The sequence below is a fragment of the Hemitrygon akajei genome, chromosome 8, assembly GCF_048418815.1.
Source record: "Hemitrygon akajei chromosome 8, sHemAka1.3, whole genome shotgun sequence".
NCBI classification, from domain to species: Eukaryota; Metazoa; Chordata; class Chondrichthyes; order Myliobatiformes; family Dasyatidae; genus Hemitrygon; species Hemitrygon akajei.
In genome coordinates this window covers 98,904,120-98,926,684 of record NC_133131.1, presented here as the reverse complement: position 1 = coordinate 98,926,684, position 22,565 = coordinate 98,904,120, and the positions used below count along the sequence as shown (strand labels likewise).

The 22,565-nt window shown below is 44.9% G+C and overlaps 1 long non-coding RNA gene across 3 annotated transcripts; it reads left to right on the top strand.

Annotated features, from left to right (window-relative positions):
- Positions 1-229: 229 nt before the first annotated feature.
- LOC140732090 (uncharacterized) lies at positions 230-22,127 on the top strand. Of its 3 annotated transcripts, none has more exons than XR_012099975.1 (3): positions 230-482; positions 16,971-17,187; positions 20,662-22,127. It is a non-coding gene; the product is annotated as an uncharacterized lncRNA (long non-coding RNA). The 3 variants fall into 3 exon arrangements; XR_012099977.1 differs by lacking the exon at positions 230-482 and adding an exon at positions 486-564; XR_012099976.1 differs by lacking the exon at positions 230-482 and adding an exon at positions 7,921-8,043.
- The last annotated feature ends 438 nt before the right edge of the window (positions 22,128-22,565 follow it).

Sequence of the window (22,565 nt, the reverse complement as noted above, 5' to 3'; positions counted from 1 at the left end):
ACATATAAAATTGTTTTGCTAGTAGCTTTGACATTTAAGAAGCCAAGAGGAAAAATGCAAGCTGCCTATCCATAGTGCTCAGCTCCAATGTATTGTTGTTTTGAAACTCAAAGCTCAATTTAATACCCTTTCTTAATCTCAGACATGTGAGCATGTTTTCAATAGAAGGAAGGAACCACGATAAGGGCTACTTAAAGGGATTACCAACTACCTTTAGATTAATGGCTGATTAGAATCTACTGGCTATTGCTAGAATTCCACAAGCTGTTTTTAAATTTGACAAAGAGTACAAGCAATGATTTAGCAGATTCTGAAGGACACGGCAGTGCAAGGCTTCTATGCAAGCCAGCCCCTACCAAGCTCAGCATATTTATAAGTAATTTCCTTTTCACACTCTATAATCATGAGACTCTGACTGAGGAAACATAGAAGGAAAAAGTTTGTTCTTTCAGTTTGTTATGGGACAACTCACTTAACTGAAGGTAAGCAAGGAGTACTGAAATGTCTGCATTTTGGCAGTGAAAGCCATCATCGCTATGTCCACAGCAACATTTGCTGAACAAGGTAAGGACTGCATCACAGTGTCTGTCACGTTGTCCTGAAGCTCATTTGTTCCACACAGTTGTTTACTGTCAGAATCTGTGACTTCTACACATTGGTCTCTGGGGTTGCATGCATAGTTGTTTCAAACAGCTCATGGTTTACCATCTGCTGCGGTTTGGGGGGGGGGCATCTCACTTTCTTCTACCTTGCCAACATCCAGCAGATGGAATAAGCAAGAGGCTTTGCAAGAATTACAGGCTTCCCCATGGTGCAGGGTGACACTGAATGCTTATGTTATTTATGGGCGCCAGATGCCGATTTTGAGAAGTATCACAACTAAAAGGGATTTCATTCTCTCCGCATTCAGTTGATATGTGACCATTGACAGCATATCAGACAGATCAATGTCTGGTATCCTGCTGTCAGTAACCGATACCTTTATTCTGCAGTGGTTTTGAGTGCCAACTGCATTTGAAATATTACGGCAAAGGAGAGAGTGACTACTAAATGATCTGGGCTACCTGCTAATCATTTGGCTCCTGCCCCAAGACCCCAAATGCACACTAAATGCACGAAGAGAGTCAGGCTGCCATGTGAGATAGGAGAGGGCAAATGCACGGCTTGGTTGAGTGATGAATTTGTTGCCTGAATTGCTCTGCAATGTGGGAGCTAACATTCAGGGTACTTTACACCATGCAACCTGGTCACAAAGACCTGGTGATAACCTAATGGTTGGCTGCTGTGGAGAAAGAGGAGTAGGGGGAGAGAGAAGACAAGAACTTGGGAAGTGAACTGAAGCACTGCTCTTTGTCCAGGCTGTACATGATTTCACCAGAACAGAACACCTGTAAATGTAACCTCAATGTCCTGGCCCTCCTACCATAATATTTGCTTTCTCTCAAACCAGTACAAAGTAAAAACTTCAAACCAACTTTTTAAGTCCAAGTGTCACAATTTTCCCAGAAATGGCAACCAATCACACTTGTGGTTATGGATCTTTCCTGTGCCTTTACTGTGTTAAAGGCTGTTGCCCCATTGCTGAATTATTTTTCACCTTCAATAGCAAAAGCTACAGCAGATTTCTTGTCCTGGGTTTAAAAGGCATGATTTCGGACTGCAACATCTTGTTATGGTTGACAATGTAGAGTGGCAGGAAGACAAGTTACAATAAGGGCAAAACTGGATTGGAAATGGTGATAATACAATTGCTGTCATCATGTAAAGGGACACCAATTTGTCTTCCAAGTTCTATTGCCACTGTAGTTCTGGCTGGCTGACTGACGGACAAACTAGACAAAATAATGAGTGTGGGACGATAAGTGTTATCTTCTTGAGAGAGGAGAGCCATTGTCTGTTCAGTGAAAGCACTACCACTCTCTCAGAATGGGACCTCAGCTATCCTATTAACCGACTTGATGAGAGATTGTCAAACTGCAATGAAGTTTGCATCCTTCAGAACATTGACATTCAGTGCCAAATAGCAGCAGCCTGAGTGTGTGCGGCTGCAAGCTAAGCTTGTCCAGAGAAGTCTGAGCTTCCACTACAGAACTCAAAATGTTCATTGATTTCTGATATTGGCCAACAGATGTAGCATCACAGGATGGAGCATGTATCCTAATGACCACCAGTTTCGGACCGGAAAAGGCAGACTGCACGAAGCCCTGTGTATAGTCAGCGCCCAACTCCTCCACTTCCCTTGGCAAAACACACAAGCTTTCTGGCAAGTCCTGGGATATGAAGAAAGTGAGGGATATAGGTGTGCTGAAAAATGGCTTCGAGGTCAAAGTTCATCCATGATCTTGATCAAAGTCAGAGCAGGCCTGAGGGATAAATGGGCTCATCCTGCTTGTAATTTTGATGTCCTTATTCAGTCGTTTCAGGCCTAGTAGGGCACTTGATGGAATATGATACTTCCAGATTCATTCCCTGACTTTGACCACATATGTGAGGTCATTGAAGCATTTGTGTCACTGTGTCACAGCTCTCAGTGAGATTGTGCTGTTTCCTGTCTACCATTTGAAAGTCTGTCTTAAAGGACCTGGCATTGTCCATAGTACTCCACCCCTCTATGGTCACAGGCAGCTATCTTCTTCTATACGGTGCCTTCCTTCATGATTTCCCACATCAGATTCAATTAAGGAACAATACCAAAGCTTATCAGTTTCTCTAAATCTGAAATAAAATCAGAAAATGCTGTAAACACTCAGCAGATCAAGCAGCATCCATAGAGAGAGAAACTGAGTTTACATTTCCAGTTAACAACACTTCATCAGATCTGTGTAGCAGGGAGCTAACAGTAGCTGTTGCACATTTTCAATATGGGCAGGGTGGCTTTAAGTAATGCCATATAGCTTTCAGTGGTGCCAAACAATCACAGTATTGACATCCTTTTGGGACATGAAGAGAAAAAGCTTCAGAGTTAGTTTTGACTGCATGTAGTTAACAACTAGAAAAGCAGGCAGCATGGAATTGTATTGTTACCTGAATTAATGATCATGGGTTATTCTTATACAATAATTCCTATAGAAAGAAGAGCAGCAATGGCTTGAGTTTCTGGGAAAAATGAGGAAGGTGCAGGATAGATGCATTCCAAATCAAGGAAATACTCGAATGGTAAAATAGTACAACCGTGGCTGACAAGGGAAGTCAAAGTTAATGTAAAAGCAAAAGAGAGGGCATCCAACAAAGCAAAAATTAGTGGGAAGACAGAGGATTGGGAAGCTTTCAAATCAAACAGAGAGCAACTAAAAGAATCATTAGCAGGGAAAAGATGAAAAATGAAAGCAAGCTAGCAAACAATATCAAAGTGGACAGTAAAAGCTTTTTCAAGTATGTAAAAAATAAGAGAGATGAGAGTGGGTGTAGGACCGCTAGAAAATGAGGCCGAAGAAATAATAATGGGGGACAAGGAGATGGCAGATGAACTAAATGAGTATTTTGCATCAGTCTTCACTGTGAAAGACACCAGCAGTGTGCCAGATGTTGAAGGGCGTGAGGAAAGAGGTGAGTGTACAAGGGAGAAGGTGCTCAAAAAGCTGAAAGACCTAAAGGTGCATAAGTCACATGGACCAGATGAACTGCACCCTAGGGTTCTAAAAGAGGTAGCATTAGAGATTGTGGTGGCATTAGTAATGCTCTTTCAAGAATCATTGGACTCTGGCATGGTGCCAGGGGACTGGAAAACTGCAAATGTCACTCCACTCTTTAAGAAAGGAGGGAGGTAGCAGAAAGGAAATTATAGACCAGTTAGCCTGACCTCAGTGGTTGGGAAGATGTTGGAGTCAATTTTTACGGAGTACTTGGTGACACAGGACAAGATAGGACAAAGTCAGTGTGGTTTCCTTAAGGGAAAATCTTGCCTGATAAACTTATTGGAATTCTTTAAGGAGATTATAAGTAGGATAGATAAAGGGAATGTAGTGGATGTTGTTTATTTGGATTTTCAGAAGGCCTTTGACAAGATTCCACATATGAGGCTGCTTACTGAGATAAGAGCCTGTGGTACTACAGGAAAGTTACTGGCATGGTTAGAAGATTGGCTGCTTGGTAGGAGTAGTGAGTGTGAATAAAATGATCCTTTTCTGGTTGACTGCCAGTGATTAGTAGTGTTCTGCAGGGGCCGATGTTGGGACCACTTCTTTTTATGCTGTACATCAATGATTTAGTGATGGAATAGAAGGCTTTGCTGCCAAGTTTGCAGATGATATGAAGATTGGTGGAGGGGCAGGTAGTGTCGAGGAAACAGGAAGGCTGCAGAAGGACTTAGACAGATTAGGAGAATGGGCAAAAAAGTGGCAAATGAAATACAATATTGGAAAATACGTGGTCATGCACCTGGGCAGTAGAAGTAAATGTGCAGGCTATTTTCTAAACAGGGAGAAAATCCAAAAATCTGAGATGCAAAGGGACTTGGGAGTCCTTGTGCAGAACACCCTCAAGGTTAACATGCAGGTTGAATCAGTGGTGAGGAAGACAAATGCAATGTTAGCATTCATTTCAAGAGGTCTAGAATACAAGAGCAGCGATGTGATGCTGAGGCTTTATAAGGCACTGGAGAGGTCACACCTTGAGTATTGTGAACAGTTTTGGGCTTCTTATCTAAGAAAAGATGTGCTGGCATTGGAGAGGGTCCAGAGGAGGTTCACAAGGATAATTTTGGGAATTAAAGGGTTATCATATGAGGAATATTTGATGGCTCTTGGCCTATACTCGCTAGAATTTAGAAGGGTGAGGGAGGATCTCATTGAAACCTTTTGAATATTGAAGGGCCTAGACAGAGTAGATGTGGAAAGGATGTTTCCCATGTGGGGGAGTCTAGGACAAGAGGGCACAGCCTCAGGATAGAGGAGCATCCATTTAAAACTGTTGTGGAGAAATTTCTTTAGCCAGAGGGTGGTGAATTTGTGAAATTTGTGGAATTTGCAGCTGTGGAGGCCAGGTTGTTGAATGTATTTAAGGCAGAGATTTATAGATTCTTGATCGGCCACAGCATTAAAGGTTACTGGGAGAAGGTGAGGGAGTGGGGCTGAGGAGGGGAAATAAAGGATCAGCTAGGATTGAATGGCAGAGCAGAATCAATGGGCCAAATAGCCTAATTCTGCTCCTATGACTTATGGTCTTACGATCTTATTTCAGTGAAATCAAGTGTTATATACAGTATGTGAGAATAACAGCTCCCAGATGCATTTCTGACTGCTGTAACCTGGAGGCTTTGGTAATTGATACTTGTGCTGGGATTGTCAGGATTAATACTGGAGAGGTACCAAACAACAATCAGAATTGTTAACGCAAAGACGAGGAAATTAATTCTATGAGATAAATCAAAGAACAAGAAGCGGTGTTCTGAAAATTTCCAGAACGTGGATTGATAGAAGATCTTGCTAATCAACTTAAGCTATAAATATGATGTCAATGTAGCAAACACAGCAACACTGTTAATTTGGACTATTACAATCATTAGCTAACCCCTTATGCTCATCAGTACACTTCCACCCAATGTTTAGGTACTAATTATCCCAGTCTTTCCACTCCCCTCCACACTCTCTATTGTTGCTTTATTCCATTGGAAATGCTATTTTAGATTAAGTTAAAGAAAGTGGGTGATTAACAGGTTTATTTATAGAGAGCATGGGGTATGAACTTGGGACTAGTGTTTTAGAATGCTTGGAGAAAGTTTAGCCCTTGGTGTATTGCAGAAAAAGAAGAAAGTGACAAGGCAACTCATTGAATGGTTTAGTGGCTATTTTCTTCATGAACTCTTTAACATTGGTGTAACGAAGAATGGGGACGTCAGAAGGTTTAAGGAGATGATTAGTGCCAACGTAGCTGGTCTTTGAAGACAGACTTTAGGACAGTTGTAGCACACAGACTGGCCTGGTTTTCCGGTAAAAAATGCTGTTTTTGAAGCCAGTTGCTGATGTTTTCATTAGCACCATGTTCAATACAATACCATCTCACTAAGGAATCCCAACTTCCCATTAATGATTTCTTCCCCATTATAACTACAGTATATCCTTCCATTACTGTTAGCTCCTGTCACCTACCTCTCACTCCCATATCCTCCATCAAAATCCTACCTGTTATTGAAAGACCAGAAGCAATTTAGAGAACCCAATTAATCCACAGATTTGCCCCTCTTTGAGACATGGGAGTTAATCCACAGATTTGCCCCTCTTTGAGACATGGGAGTAAATCCACAGATTTGCCCCTCTTTGAGACATGGGAGTAAATCCACAGATTTGCCCCTCTTTGAGACATGGGAGTAAATCCACATGCTAAGAGAGAACATGTGAGCTTCACATAGACAGCACTAGAGGTCAGAAATGAACTTAGGTCACAGGAGCTATGAGACAGCAGCTTTCCTAGCTGCTTGGATAGATGGTATGGAAGCATTCTGATTAATGTATTGCTTTAATCTTACCTGTCATAAGATTAGGGTTCAATTCCCTATCTGTATGGAGTTTCTATGTTCTCCCTGTGACCTTATGGACTTTCTCCAGGTGCTCCATTTTCTTCCCACGTTCCAAAGACGTAATGGTTCAGGGTTAGTTTAGTGAAATGTGGGCATGGTAGATTGCTGTTGGAAGCATGCCAACACTTGTGGGCTGCCCAGCAAAATCCCTGCCTACTTGATTTGATGCACACGGTACATTTTACTGTATGTTTCAAAGTACATGTGACAAATAAAACCAATCTTTAATCTTTAATATACCGCTGTGACCTTTCCAAGAGACACCTTCAGTGCGTAGGGTCTCACAGCCCTTACAGATCAGAAACTGACCATTAATTAAGCAGATATAGGGTAGTAACCAAAATGTAGAGAACAGTTAGAGAGTCCAGCTCTAAAGTGGAAATTTGTAAAATTATTACTGCATGCTAGTATTGATGGTGTAAATTTCAACTCAAAACCTGAAGAGCTCTATTACAGAACCAGACCATTTGAAAACATTTGCACATTTTTTAGTGATGGTTATGATTTCTTGCCATTTCTTTCAATTTAATTCTTTTTCAAGCAATGGGAAAGCTATTCTGATGTGCACGTGTCTATTACATTTATGCTGGAAATCTAATCGTTCATTCATTATATTTATAAGAATGCCTTCAGTGTATGGCTCCAGACTCTGGTCTGCTACTGCAGACTTTGTCAGCTTCAGTGTTTGCGATTCTGCCGTGGATATTGGATGCATTTTTTCCCTCTGGTGTTTTCTTTGAAATTCACGTAAAAAGCTGAATTTTAAAAAAGAGCTTTAAATGACAGCTGAGCTAAGAAGCTATGAAAGATCTTGAATATGATCATTAAAGTTTTATTGATCTCAATTCATATCAGTCAAAAGCCTTGCATTCAAACAAGTGAATCAATTTTATATAAGATTTTGCATTTGCCCAAGGCTAAAATATTGAATCTTAGTTCAAGAGAAAAATATTGCAGAGTTGTTTCAAATAATGTAATTTTTACAAAAGACACCTGTTCCTTTAACACTGACTAACACAGTAAATATAATTTGAAGATGAATAATCCAGGAACTATGATCTGAAAAGAGGGATTTGAGAATGAGTTACTGGAAGCTTCCTGCCAAAATGGAAATCAACCCTTTCAGTTTAGTTTGATGTGTGTAATGACAATGCATTACATTGTCATCATTACAATAAAAAATATATAATTTTTCAGAAAGACCCAAATAGCTAGACATTCATTCTTGGTCTGTAGTGACTAATGTGTTGAATGCTTGTGTTAGCAAGTCCTGTTCTCTCAAAATTCATTCTGTTGGCTTCAGTGGAATAACTTCAGAGGAGGAGGGAAAGATGCAGATATTAATAATACGTAAAATCCGGTAGCCCACCAATAACCTGCTGATTGATTGTTCAGAAATCCTAATAGTTCAGCATCTGGACATCAGCTGCTGCTTCCTGTGTTCCCTTGAAACTCGGAGTGTTCATTGGAAAATTTATGATACTGTAGCGGTGTGCTACACGCAGCGCTGAAATAACGACACGGAGTCGGTAAACTGCAGTTAAAAAAGATTTTATTCGAACTTCGCGGCCTCGCTTTAAAGCCTTCCTGATCCCGCCCTCCCCGGGCGCGGATGCTGTAGGGGGCACGTATACACAGTCCTGTCCCGCGCGCGGATGCTGTAGGGGGCACGTATTTACAGTCCTGTCCCACGCGGGCGTTTCCCTTTGTTGGTGAAGCAGACCTGGCGCCCTTTTGGGACTGGCCTTTGTGCCGGCGCGCTGGCTATTTGTGAGCCGGTTCGAGTGTGCTAGGAAGTGGGTCGCCACATAACCCCCCCCCTTCCAGAACCGGCGATACACCCCCCCCAATGTCCACAGTCTGGGCCGGACCCTGTTTGGGAGGTCGGCCTCTGCGCCGCGGTGCCGGAAACTCGACCAGTTGCGCCACGTCCACATGGGCCGGTTTGAGTCGGTCCACCTTGAAAACCTCCTCTCTCCCCCCGACGTCCAGCATGAACATGGACCCGTTGTTCCTGATCACCGTAAATGGCCCCTCGTAGGGCCGCTGTAGCGGTGGCCGATGCCCACCCCTTCGTACAAACACAAAGTTACAGTTCTGCTGGTCTTTGGGTACGCAGGTCGGGTTCTGCCCATGCTGCGAAGTGGGTATGGGGGCCAGGGCACCGAGTCTCTCGCGTAGTCTGCCCAGGACTGCTGCGGGTTCTTCCTCGTGCCCCCTTGGGGCTGGTATGAACTCCCCGGGGACGACCAGGGGTGCGCTGTACACCAACTCGGCCGACGAGGCGTGCAGATCATGTTTGGGCGCCGTGCGGATGCCGAGTAAGACCCAGGGAAGCTCGTCCACCCAGTTAGCTCCTCTCAGGCGGGTCATGAGAGCCGACTTTAGGTGACGGTGGAAACGCTCCACCAGGCCGTTCGACTGTGGGTGGTAGGCAGTTGTGTGGTGCAGCTGTGTCCCCAAAAGGCTGGCCATAGCTGACCACAGGCTGGAGGTGAACTGGGCACCTCTGTCGGAGGTAATGTGGGCCGGTACACCAAAGAGGGATACCCAGGTGGCGATCAGTGTCCGGGCGCAAGATTCGGAGGTGGTGTTGGTGAGCGGGATCACCTCTGGCCATCTGATGAACCGGTCCACGATAGTGAGGAGGTGCTGCGCTCCGCGCGACACTGGCAGGGGGCCCACGATATCCACATGAATATGGTCGAAACGCCGGTGGGTGGGGTGGAACTGCTGCGGCAGAGCTTTGGTGTGCCGCTGCACCTTGGCCGTCTGGCAGTGCATGCACGTTTTGGCCCATTCACTGACCTGCTTGCGGAGTCCGTGCCAAACGAACCTGCTGGAGACCATCCGGACGGTTGTCCTGATGGAGGGGTGCGCTAAGTTGTGAATGGAGTCGAAAACACGTTGCCGCCAGGTTGCTGGGACGATGGGGCGCGGTTGGCCGGGGGTGATGTCACAGAGTAGGGTCCTCTCACCTGGGCCTACGGGGAGGTCCTGGAGCTGCAAACCAGAGACTGCGGTTCTGTAACTCGGGATCTCCTCGTCTGCCTGCTGCGCCTCTGCCAGCGCCTCAAAGTCTACCCCTTGGGAAAGGGCGTGAATGTTAGGGCGAGAGAGCGTGTCCGCCACGACATTGTCCTTACTTGAGACGTGCCGGACATCTGTCGTGTATTCAGAGATGTAGGACAGATGGCGCTGCTGGCGGGACGACCAGGGATCGGACGCCTTCGTGAACGTAAAGGTAAGCGGCTTGTGGTCTGTGAACGCGGTGAAGGGCCTTCCTTCTAAGAAGTACCTGAAATGCCGGATTGCCAGATATAGTGCCAACAGTTCCCGGTCGAATGCACTGTATTTGAGCTCGGGTGGTCATAGGTGTTTGCTGAAAAACGCCAGGGGTTGCCAGTGACCCTCGATGAGTTGTTCCAGTACCCCACCGACTGCCGTGTTAGATGCGTCCACTGTGAGGGCGGTAGGGACGTCCATTCTGGGGTGCACTAGCATCGCGGCGTTTGCCAAGGCTTCTTTCGTTTGAATGAAAGCGGCGGCGGACTCCTCGTCCCAGGTAATGTCCTTGCCCGGACCTGACATCAGGGCGAACAGGGGGCGCATGATTCGGGCAGCTGAAGGGAGGAAGCGGTGGTAGAAATTTACCATACCCACGAATTCCTGAAGGCCTTTGATTGTGGTGGGTCGGGGAAAATGGCGGACTGCGTCTACCTTAGTGGGCAGAGGGGTTGCCCCGTCTGTAGTGATCCTGTGGCCCAGGAAGTCGATGCAGTTGAGCCCGAACTGGCATTCGGCCGGGTTGATTGTCAGGCCGTATTCACTCAGTCGGGCGTAGAGTTGACGGAGATGGGACAGATGCTCCTGACAACTGCTGCTGGCTATGAGGATATCGTCCAAATAGATGAAAGCGAAGTCCAGGTCGCGTCCCACCGCGTCCATTAACCGCTGGAACGTCTGTGCGGCATTCTTTAGGCCGAACGGCATGTGGAGGAACTTGAAAAGGCCGAACGGGGTGATGAGTGCCGTTTTGGGGATGTTGTCCAGATGCATTGGGATTTGATGGTATCCCCGGATGAGGTCTACCTTGGAGAAGATCCATGCGCCGTGCAGGTTTGCTGCAAAGTCCTGAATGTGCAGCACAGGGTAGCGGTCCGGTGTTGTAGCCTCGTTCAGCCTGCGGTAGTTGCCGCATGGTCTCCAGCCCTCTGTCGCTTTGGGCACCATGTGCAGGGGGGAGGCCCATGGGCTGTCGGACCGCCATATGATCCCCAATTCCTCCATCCTCTTGAACTCCTCCTTCGCCAGTCGGAGCTTTTCCGGGGGGAGCCTTCGAGCACGGGCGTGGAGGGGTGGTCCCTGGGTCGGGATGTGGTGCTGTACGCCGTGTCTGGGCATGGCTGCTGTGAACTGTGGTGCCAGAACCGATGGGAAATCCACCAGGACCCTGGTGAAGTCGTTGTCGGACAGCGTGATGGAGTCGAGGTGTGGGGCTGGCAACTGGGCTTCACCCAGGGAGAACGTTTGAAATGTCTCGGCATGGACCAGTCTCTTCCTGGGCAGGTCGACCAGTAGGCTGTGAGACCGCAAAAAATCCGCTCCCAGGAGCGGTTGGGCTACGGCGGCCAGTGTGAAGTCCCACGTGAACTGGCTGGAGCCGAACTGTAGCCGCACCGTACGGGTGCCGTAGGTCCTTACTGTGCTGCCGTTCGCGGCCCTCAGGGTGAGACCCGGTGCCCTGTTGTGGGTGTTGTAACTCGTCGGAGGTAAGACGCTGATCCCGGCACCGGTGTCGACCAAAAAACGGCGTCCCGACCGCTTGTCCCAGACATTCAGGAGGCTATCCCAATGGCCAGCCACCATAGCCATCAGCAACGGCTGACCCTGGCATTTCCCGGGAACTTGCAGGGCGGGCTTCTGCGCCCCACCGCTGGTGGTAGAAGCACCATTGTTCGTTGGTCTCCTCACCCCTGCCTCTGGGGTTATCGGGCTCTGCGGCCGGGCCTGGTCTGGTTTGCTGCCGGGAGCATGGCCTGGTGATCTGTGCGACAGACGCCCCACTCTCCTTCTTGGTGTTCCACAGCACATCCGCCCGGGCCGCCACCTTCCGGGGGTCGCTGAAATCCACGTCGGACAGCAGCAGGCGTATGTCCTCGGGCAGCTGCTCCAGGAATGCCTGCTCAAACATGAGGCAGGGTTTGTGTCTTCCGGTCAGAGACAACATCTCATACATTAAAGCCGATGGAGGTCTGTCTCCCAAACCATCCAGGTGCAGTAAGCAGGCAGCTCGCTCGCGCCGTGAGAGTCCGAAAGTCCTTATGAGCAGGGCTTTGAATTCCGTGTATTTGCCGTCCGCTGGGGGAGACTGTATGAACTCCTCAACCTGGGCTGCTGTGTCCTGGTCGAGGGAGCTCACCACATAGTAGTAACGTGTGTCCTCCGAGGTTATCTGCCGAACGTGGAATTGGGCTTCTGCTTGCTGGAACCATAGGTGAGGTTGCAGCGTCCAGAAGCTTGGCAGTTTCAACGAAACTGCATGAACAGATGCGGCGTCAGTCATCTCCGGTCCAAATATCGTTTGGGCTGTCGGGGTCACCAATTGTAGCGGTGTGCTACACGCAGCGTTAAAATAATGACACTGAGTCGGTAAACTGCAGTTAAAAAAGATTTTATTCGAACTTCGCGGCCTCGCTTTAAAGCCTCCCTGATCCCGCCCTCCCCGGGCACGGATGCTGTAGGGGGCGCGTACTCACAGTCCCCCGCAGGCTTTTCCCTTTGTTGGTGAAGCAGACCTGGTGCCCTTTTGGGACTGGCCTTTGTGCCGGTGCGCTGGCTATTTGTGAGCCGGTTCGAGTGCGCTAGGAAGTGGGTCGCCACAATACCATCTGAAAGTGTTTTGGAGTACTAACTGAATAACATCCAGCAGCCTGTAAAATCTTCCAGTCCAGTGCAACCAAAATCCCGGGCATGGTAGATTAAATATGGTGCAAATCAATGGAGAAAATTTTTGAGGCAAATGTTTTGAATTCTATGACAAAGCCTTGTGATGTTGCATAAACATATTAATTACTAGATAATAAAGAGCTTTTTATGCGATGTATTTCATTTTCTGAGGAAATCCTGAAGTTCTTCACAATTTATGAAGTGCTACTGAAATAAAACAGAAAATAATTAGTAAATTATAATTAGTAAATAATTAATAATTGGTAAATTGTTACTACTTGTGTTAGCCAGCATCTGTAGAGAATAAGAGCTAATGTTTTAGGTCAATAATCTTTCATCAGAGTAAATTTTGAAATTTAGTCATTGCTGTACTGTAAGTAAATGCAATGGCTGATCTGTTGGCAGGAGAGTCCCACAGGAAGAATATAAATATTAACCCAGATAATCTTCGTTAATGTTACTTATTACAGGGCCATTGCTTTCCAAGACTCTTCTTCCATTTCAGCTTTAATAAACCTGTGAGCATTGAAGCGAGTATAATGAAACATTATGAGCTTCTCTACATTGGATAAAAGAAAAGGAGTTTGGGCAGCTTTTTCGAACAACACCCAGTTCATTATGAACCTGAGCTTCCAGCTGCTGATACTTTAATTCACCCTCTAACTCCCACTTGTCAGGAGGAACGTAACGCTTAATATTTGTGATGGTTAATGAATACAGCCTTGTCAGCAAAGCTTCATCCTAAATTGAAATACATTCTTCATAAGGCACTAAATTCTTTTAAACTCATTCTTTAGGATGCAGATATTACTGGTAAGACCAGCAATTATTGCCCATTCCTAATTGCTACCATCATGAAACATGACAGTCCTTCTGATGAAGCTATGCCTATGTCAGCTTACCTTGACTCCATTTTGTCTCCTTTGGTTTAGTCTCTTCCTACCTACATCTGTGACACTTCACACACTCTCCATCACTTTCATTTTCTTGGCCCTATCCCTTCATCTTCTCCATCACTTCAATTACTTTAAATTCCCAGGCTCGGATCACCTTATTTTTACTATGGTTCTCCTGTCCCTATACATTTCCATCACCCATCAAGATGGCCATCAAGAAGGCCCTGCTTCTTTCTAGACAACTGATGTAACCAGTTCCTCTCCACCACCATCCTCCTCCATCTGGGGGACCAGGTTCTTGCACTTAACAATTTCTCTTTTAGCTCCTCTCACTTTCTGTAAGCCCAAGATGTAGCCATGACCACCTACAGGGACCCCAGCTATGCCCGCCTTTTCGTTAGCTATGTGGTACAATCCATGCTCCAAGCCTACATTGGTAATGCTCCCCAATTCTTTCTTCACTACATTGATGACTACATTGGTGTTCCTTCATGCACTAATGCCGAGCTTGTCAGTTTCATCAATTTTGCCTCTGATGTCCACCCTGTCCTCAAACGTATTCAGCCCACTTCTGACACCTCTCTCCCCTTTCTTGTTTGTCCTGCCTCTATCTCTGGAAATAAACTATCTACCAATATATTTTATAAATCTACCAATTCCCGCAGCTATTTTGACTATACGTCTTTCCACAGTTTCACTTGAAAAAATGCTATTCCCTTTTCTCAGTTCTCTGCTACATCTGTTCTCAGGATGTGGCTTTCAATTCTAGAACATCTGAGGTATATTCCTTTTCCAAAGAACAGGGTTTCTCTTCCGCCACATTGATGCGCACCCACATTTCTTCCATTTCATGCACATCTGCCTTTACCACACCTTCTAAATGCCCTAACAGGAATAGAGTTCCTCTTGCCCTTACTCCCACCTCATGAGCTTCCATATCCATAAGGCCATAGGCCATAAAGACAGAGGAGCAGAATTAGGCCACTCTACACATTGAGTCTGCACCACCATTCCATCATAGCTAATTTATTATCCCTCTCAACTCCACTCTCCTGCCCTCTCCCCATAACCTTTGTCATCCTGACTAACCAAGAACCTATCAACTTCTGTTTTAAATATACTCAAAGACAGCCTCCATAGGCATGCATGGCAATGAATTCCATAGATTCATCACCCTCAGCCGAATGAAATTCCTACTCATCTCTGTTCTAAATGGACGTCCCTCTGTTCTGAGGCTGTGCCCTCCGGTTCTAGACTCCCCCACTATAGGAAACATTCTCCCCACATTCACTTTATCTAAGCCTTTCAATATTCAATAGGTTTCATAGGAAATCCCCCCTCATTCCATTAGTACATTCCCCCTGTCATCCATTGTTCCCCGTATATTAACTCTCTAGTTCCTGCAATCATTCTTATGACCCTCCTCTGGACCCTCTCCAGTATATCTTTTCTGTGATAAGGGGCCCAAAACTGTTCACAGTGCTCCAAGTGTGGTCTGATCAATACCTTATAAAGCCTCAGCATTACACCTTGTTTTTATATTCCAGTCCTCTCTAAAGGAATGCTAACATTGCATTTGCCTTCCTTACCACTGACTCAACCTCAGCCTTTTGGGAATCCTGTTCAAGAACCCCCAAGTCTCTTTGCACTTCTGAGTTTTGAACTTTCTATCTGCTTAGAAACTAGTCTACATCTTTATTCCTTGTACCAAAGTGCATGACTGTGCACTTCCCTGCACTTTATTCCATCTGCCACTTCCTTGCCTAATCTCCCACTCTGTCTAAAGCCCTCTGCAGGCTCCTTGCTTCCTCAACACTACTTGCCCCTCCACCTAACTTAGTATCGTCTGTAAACTTGGGCCCCAAATCTATCTTCCCTAACATATAACTGGAAAAGAAATGGTCCCAATGCTGACCTCTGCCAAACTCCTCTAATTTGGCAGCAAACCAGAATTGGCATCCTTTATTTCAGCTCTTTGCCACTTGCCAGACAGCCAATCCTCTATTCATGTTAGTACCTTTCCTGTAATAGCATGGGCTCTTATCTTGTTAAGCAGCCCTTGTCAAAGGGATTCTGAAAATCCAAGCAAACAACAACCTTTGTCTATCCTGCCTGTTATATCCTCAAAGAATTCCAACAGATATGCCAGGCAAATCTTCTCCTTAAGGAAACCACACTACTTCGGCCTATTTTATCATGCAATCCAAGTACCCCGAAACCTCATCCTTAATGATGGACTCCAACATCACCCCAACCACCGGTCAGTCTAATTGGCCTATAATTTCCTTTCTTCCTCCTTCCTCCCTTCTTAAAGAGTGGACTGTTGTTTGCAATTTTCTAGTACTCCATGCTGGAATAAACCAGCACATCATTCTCTGCAACTTCTACCATCTACAATGGGATCCTACTACAAAGCATATCTTTGTCCCCTCCCCACTCTCAACTTTCCGTAGGTTGTTCTCTACATGACTCCTTTGACTACTCATCCCTCCCCACTGATCATCCTCCTGGTACTTAACCGTGCAAGTGGGACAAGTGCTAAACTTGTCGTTACACCTCTTCCCTCACCATAATTCTGTGCCCCAGGTGAGGCGACACTTCTCCCGTGAGTCTGCTGGGGTCATCTGCTATATTCAGTACTCCCAGTGCAGCCAGCTTCACATCGGTGAGACATCAAGCACCTTCACCCTATCCACCACAACAGGCAGGATTTCCCGATGGCCACCACATTTCAATTCGACTTCCCGTTCCCATTCCGACATGTCTGTCCATGGTCTCCTCTACAGCCACACTCAAGTTGGAGGAGCAACACTTTGTATTCCATCTAGGGTGGCATGAACATCGATTTCTCTAATTTTTGGTACTTTCTTCCCCCCCCCCCCCACTTCCCCTTCTCTCTTTTCCCATTTCCCATTTGGATTTCCTTCTCCCACACCTGCCCACCTGCCCATCACCTTCCTCTGCAGCCCCTCCTCCTTCCCTTTATTCCATGTCCACTGTCCTCCTTCTTCACCCCTTTACCCCTTTCACCTATCGCCTCCCAACCTCAGCCTCCTCCCTTCATTTCTTATCCCGGATTCTGCTCCTTCATTTCCAGTCCCGATGAAGCGTCTCGGCCTGAAACATTGACTGTTTATTCCCGTCCATAGATGCTGCCTGGCTTGCTAAGTTCCTCCAGCAGTTTGGCCATTTTCCTTGAGCTACTGCCGCTATGGTATTGAGTTAGGTGTTCCAGACCCAACAATGAAGAAGTGTTAAAAACACAAAATGCTGGCAGAACTCAGCAGGCCAGACAGCATCTATGGGAGGAGGTAGTGATGACGTTTCGGGCCGAAACCCTTCATCAGGAGTGTTCATATTTTTTTAGTGAAGATAGCATGTGAGTTGGAGAGGAACCTGCAGGTGGCGCTATCCCATGTACTTAAACTTTTAGTCCTTCTTAATGTAGAGGTCATAATTTTGGGAGCTTCTGTCAGAGTAGCCTTGGAGAATAACTGCAGTGCATCATGTAAATTGTATGTACTGTGGCAACTGTGTATTAATTGTGGATAACTAACTGTTTAGAATTATGAATCAAGTATTTAATTATGCTCTTGATTTGTGCCTTGTAGATGGAGTGTCAGAAGATGTGTCACTTACTGCAATATAAGTGAGCTGCTCTCATAGTTACGATACAGTATTTACATACAAGAGAAATTCTGCAGATCCTGAAAATCAAAGAAATACACACAAAATGCTGGAGGAACTTGGCATCTAAGGAAAAGAGTAAGCAATCGACGTATCGGACCAAGATCCTTCTTTGGGACAGTATCTACATGGTTGATTCAGGTAAACAGTGAACTCCCAGGATATTGATGGTGGGGATTTGGCAATGATGATGCCATTGAATAGAAACATAGAAAATAGGTGCAGGAGTAGGCCATTTGGCCCTTCGAGCCTGCACCGCCATTCAGTATGATCATGGCTGATCATCCAACTCAGAACCCTATACCTGCCTTCTCTCCATACCCCCGATCCCTTTAGCCACAAGGGCCATATCTAACTCCCTCTTAATATAGCCAATGAACTGGCCTCAACTGTTTCCTGTGGCAGAGAATTCCACAGATTCACCACTCTCTGTGTGAAGAAGTTTCTCCTCATCTTGGTCTTAAGAGGCTTCCCCTTTATCCTTAAACCGTGACCTCTCATTCTAGACTTCCCCAACATCGTAAACAATCTTACTGCATCTAGCCTGTGCAATCCCTTTAGAATTTTATACGTTTCAATAAGATCCCCCCTCAATCTTCTAAACTCCAGCGAGTATAAGCCCAGTCTATCCAGTCTTTCTTCATATGAAAGTCCTGCCATCCCAGGAATCAATCTGATGAACCTTCTTTGTACTCCCTCTATGGCAAGAATGTCTTTCCTCAAATTAGAGGACCAAATCTGCACACAATACTCCAGGTGTGGTCTCACCAAGGCCTTGTACAACTGCAGTAGAACCTCCCTGCTCCTGTACTCGAATCCTCTTGCTATGAATGCCAACATACCATTCGCCTTTTTCACTGCCTGCTGTACCTGCATGCCCACTTTCAATGACTGGTGTACAATGACACCCAGGTCTCGTTGCATCTCCCCTTTTCCTAATTGTCCACCATTCAGATAATAATCTGTTTTCCTGTTCTTGCCACCAAGTGGATAACCTCACATTTATCCACATTAAATTGCATCTGCCATGAATTTGCCCACTCACCTAACCTATCCAAGTCACTCTGCATCCTCTTAGCATCCTCCTCACAGCTAACACTGCCGCCCAGCTTCGTGTCATCCGCAAACTTGGAGATGCTGCATTTAATTCTCTCGTCTAAATCATTAATATATATTGTAAACAACTGGGGTCCCAGCACTGAGCCTTGCGGTACCCAACTTGTCACTACCTGCCATTCTGAAAAGGTCCCATTTATTCCCAACTCTTTGCTTCCTGTCTGCCAACCAATTCTCTATCCACATCAATACCATATCCCCAATACTGTGTGCTTTAAATTTGCACACTAATCTCCTGTGTTAGACTTTGTCAAAAGCCTTTTGAAAATCCAAATATACCGCATCCACTGGCTCTCCCCTATCCACTCTACTAGTTACATCTTCAAAAAATTCTATAAGATTCGTCAGACATGATTTTCCTTTCACAAATCCATGCTGACTTTGTCCGATGATTTCACCTCTTTCCAAATGTGCTGTTATCACATCTTTGATAACTGACTCTAGCATTTTCCCCACCACTGATGTCAGGCTAACTGGTCTATAATTCCCCGGTTTCTCTCCATCCTTTTTTAAAAAGTGGGGTTACATTAGCCATCCTCCAATCCTCAGAAACTAATCCAGAATCTAAAGAGTTTTGAAAAATTATCACTAATGCATCCACTATTTCTTGGGCTACTTCCTTAAGTACTCTGAGTTGCAGACCAGAATGTCGAAGTTAGGCTCTCTCTCTCGTTGGAAATGGTCATTATGTGGTATTTTTGTGTCATGAACATCACTTGCCATGTATCAACCCTCATTTGAACACAGTCTTGCTGCATGGATGCTTCAGTGATTGAAGAGTAATGAATGGTATTGAACATTGTGCAGTCATCATCAAACATTCCCACTCTCAACCATATGATGGAATGAAGATCATTGATGAGGAAGCTGAAGATGTTTGGACCATGGCCATTTTGGACACTTCGCTGAGGAACTCTTGCAGTGATATCGGGCCTGCGCAACCAGGCACCTCCCAGTCTCCATCCAGCTAACAGGAGTCACCTGCCACTAATTTCCAATTCATTACCTGCAGCCTATTTAAACCCACCTCTCATCCACAGTCCTTATTTACCCATCGAACCAGCCAGCCTCAACCCGTTGCTCTTACCCTTCAGTTACCTTGTTGCCTAGTCATGTTCAGTATCTGTTCTTGCTTGTATCGTGACCCTTTGTGGCTTGTTATTTTACAGTTTAATAGTAAAGTTATCACTCTCCACTATACTGTCTCTGCTGCTCTGCTTTTGATTCCCTACGTTCCCTGACAAGAGTTGTCCTTGGGCTGAGTTGATTGTCAACCAGCAACCACTCCTGTGAGAGGTATGACTCCAACAAATGGAGCGTTTTCCTGCTGAAGCTCATTGACTTCTGTTACACCAAAGATCCTTGAAGTCATACTCACTCAAATACTGTCAAGGAAATCCAACTCAGTTTACTTCTCTGGTTTGGACCAAGGTTGTAATAAGGTCTGGAACTGAGTGCTCCAGGCAAAACCTAAACTGGGCATTTGTAAGTACCACCAAAATAATAGCAAAATGTTGATTTTTAATGGTTCTTTCAAGACTGACTGCATTGTCATTCCTTCATTTTTATGACGTTTGAATGCTGACTTCAGGGAGTTGCTCGGAGTTCCTGGAAGTCTGTTTCTATATAAACTATAATAATACTGTTCATTAGCTTACTTCTTTCATCCCAACAACTACGTGCCCTTTCTATCCAAGATAAAGAAAAACAAACCACGAACTCTGAAGAATACAGAGTACTGAACAGTACTAAGCAATTTAATATTAATAATTCCTTTAATCTATCAGCTCTGATCTTTTTCTACTGGCAGTGCACTAGATGGTGCTGCACACTGATAAAATCTGAACAATTTGAGAGGGTCCAAGGATTAATTTCAGGCACTGACACTGGTGCCTGTTCCTCTGAGTGGTATACTTCCAACTACAGAACAGGCATGGCATTTCCTTTATATGCAATTCAATACACTTCCCTTTGTAGATGCTGCTGGCAGTATCAGGCATCAAAACAGATTTTTTTTCTCCTGGATGTATTTAGAAGGAGAAATGTACTGTACTCTACCATGTCATTACAGTTTGACAAGTTGTAATATCATAAGGAATGTAGCACCAAGATATCTAAATGTGAGTGATCCATCTTCAGCCTCTTTGGGGAATTATACCAAGCTCACATGCAATTATTTCAGCTGATCTACATCAGTCAGCTTTGGACCGATGAATGAAGCACACTTTGCTTTATTCTCATTTTATCCTTTCTGTTCTTGAAGGCAGCAACTTGAGCTGGTGCACTGGTTGAGCATTTTTGGTACCTTGCCCAATTGGCCATTTTAATTACAAGAAGTCGATAGCAAGTGTCAGTAGACTGGCCATCAAGTTCACAAGGTGTTTGTTGCCAGGCTTGATGCTGACCTCAGCAAACATCTGTTTGGAAACATTTTTCTGCAGCATTCATTTCAGCACAAACTCAAGTTCAACTCTAACTGCTTTTATTTCCTTTCTCCAGAGACAGGGTCGTGTTCATCTTTACATCATCTACATAGAAGCTAGGACATCCCAAGGACTCCAGCCATCATTACTACAGCCAATAAATGAAAGCAGGCAGCAGTCAGCTTAAGCTGAGAGAAAGGTTCAACAAGGAACGTGTTGGTGGAGATGTGGAAGATGTTGGAAAAGGATATTTGTAATGTGTGATCTGAAAATCTGAAATCACAGATATCACTAGTGGGTCACAGAGCCAAAGAGTAACACTGCATGGAAATTGTCCCTATGGCCCAACTCATCCACGTTGTTCAAAATACCCATCTTAGATAGTCCCATTTGCCTGCATATGGACCATATCTCTCTAGACCAGGGGTTCCCATCCTGGATTCCATGGACCCCTTACTTAATGATATTGGCCTTTGCATATCAAGGGTTGGGAACCCCTGCACTAGACCTTCCCTATCCATGTACCTGTCCAGGTGTCTTTGTACCTGTGTCAACATTACTTCTGATAGTTTATTCCATATATGCACTCACTGCTGCATGAAGAAATTGCTCCTCAGGACCTTTTAAATCTTTGCCCCTCACCTTAAACCTGTGCCATCTATTTTTTCCTGGGAAAAAACATTCATCCTATCCATGCCCATCATGACTTTATCCACCACCATCAGTTATTTTTACATTGCAAGGAATGTAGTCCTCGCCTGCCCAACCTCTCCCTATAACCCAGGCTCTTGAGTTCTGGCAACATTCTCATAAATCTGCTTCCCACTCTTTCCCGCTTAATGAAGTCCTTTATAACAGGATGACCAAAACTACACAATACTCCAAGTGTGACCTTACCAGTGTCTTGTACAACTTCAACATAACATCCGAATTCTTATACTCAACGCCCTGACTGATGAAGGACAAATTGCCAAATGCCTTTTTCACCACTCAGTTCTTTTGTGATGCAACAGTCAGGGAATTATATCCTTGCACTCCAAAGTCCCTCCGTTCTGCAGCACTCCCCAGGGCCTGACCATCCACTGTGAAAGTCCCAGATTTTCCAAAACTGAAACACTTTACACGCACCTGAAATGAATGCCATTTGCCACTCCTTGAACAAATCATAAGGTGAGGCACACAGAAGTAGGATACTTGCTAGAGAGCATTTCAGTAATATATAATGTGGCATTCTTATATCTGTTATGTTAATCAAATCAAAAGTAGAAAGTGTTTCTATTCTGAGGTTCAAATATGCACAAAATTAATTGGAGTTGCCCAGTTCATATAGAATAGCAGATTAAATCAACATGGTATAATTTGTTCAGAGATAAATTCATAAAAGAGATAAAATATTAGTTCTGTAGTTTATACAGTGGAAAAAATGATTGCATATCAAATTGGGCAAAGGAATAGTGTATTTTTATTTTATTGGACACAATTTTTGGCATTTCAGGCTTAGCTCTACATTAGACATTTTAATAAAGGTACTTGTGTTGTGAGCTTCTGTTTGTATATCCGTTCATTATATGTAACTATAACAAAGTGCATTGGCCAAAATTTCAAATGGAAATTATCTTGGAGAATCTAATAAAAATAACTGTTCTACTATGAAAATATCACAGTCATAGAATCACCTTGTGCTCTACAGCACAGAAATCACCCCTTCAGCCTACCATTGTCAACCTATTTTTCTGCCCAGTCCCATCTACCTGCACCTGATCTACTGCCCCCTGTACTTCTCTCACCCAGGTACCTATCTAAACTATTAAACTGAACCCACATCCGCCACCTCTGCTGATAGCTCATTCCACAGTTCACCATCCGATGAGTGAAGAGATTCCCCTCAAGTTCCCCATAAATATTCACCTTTCACCTTAAACCTATGACCCCTAGTTGCACTCTCACCCAACCTTAAGGGAAAAGCATGTATATATTTAC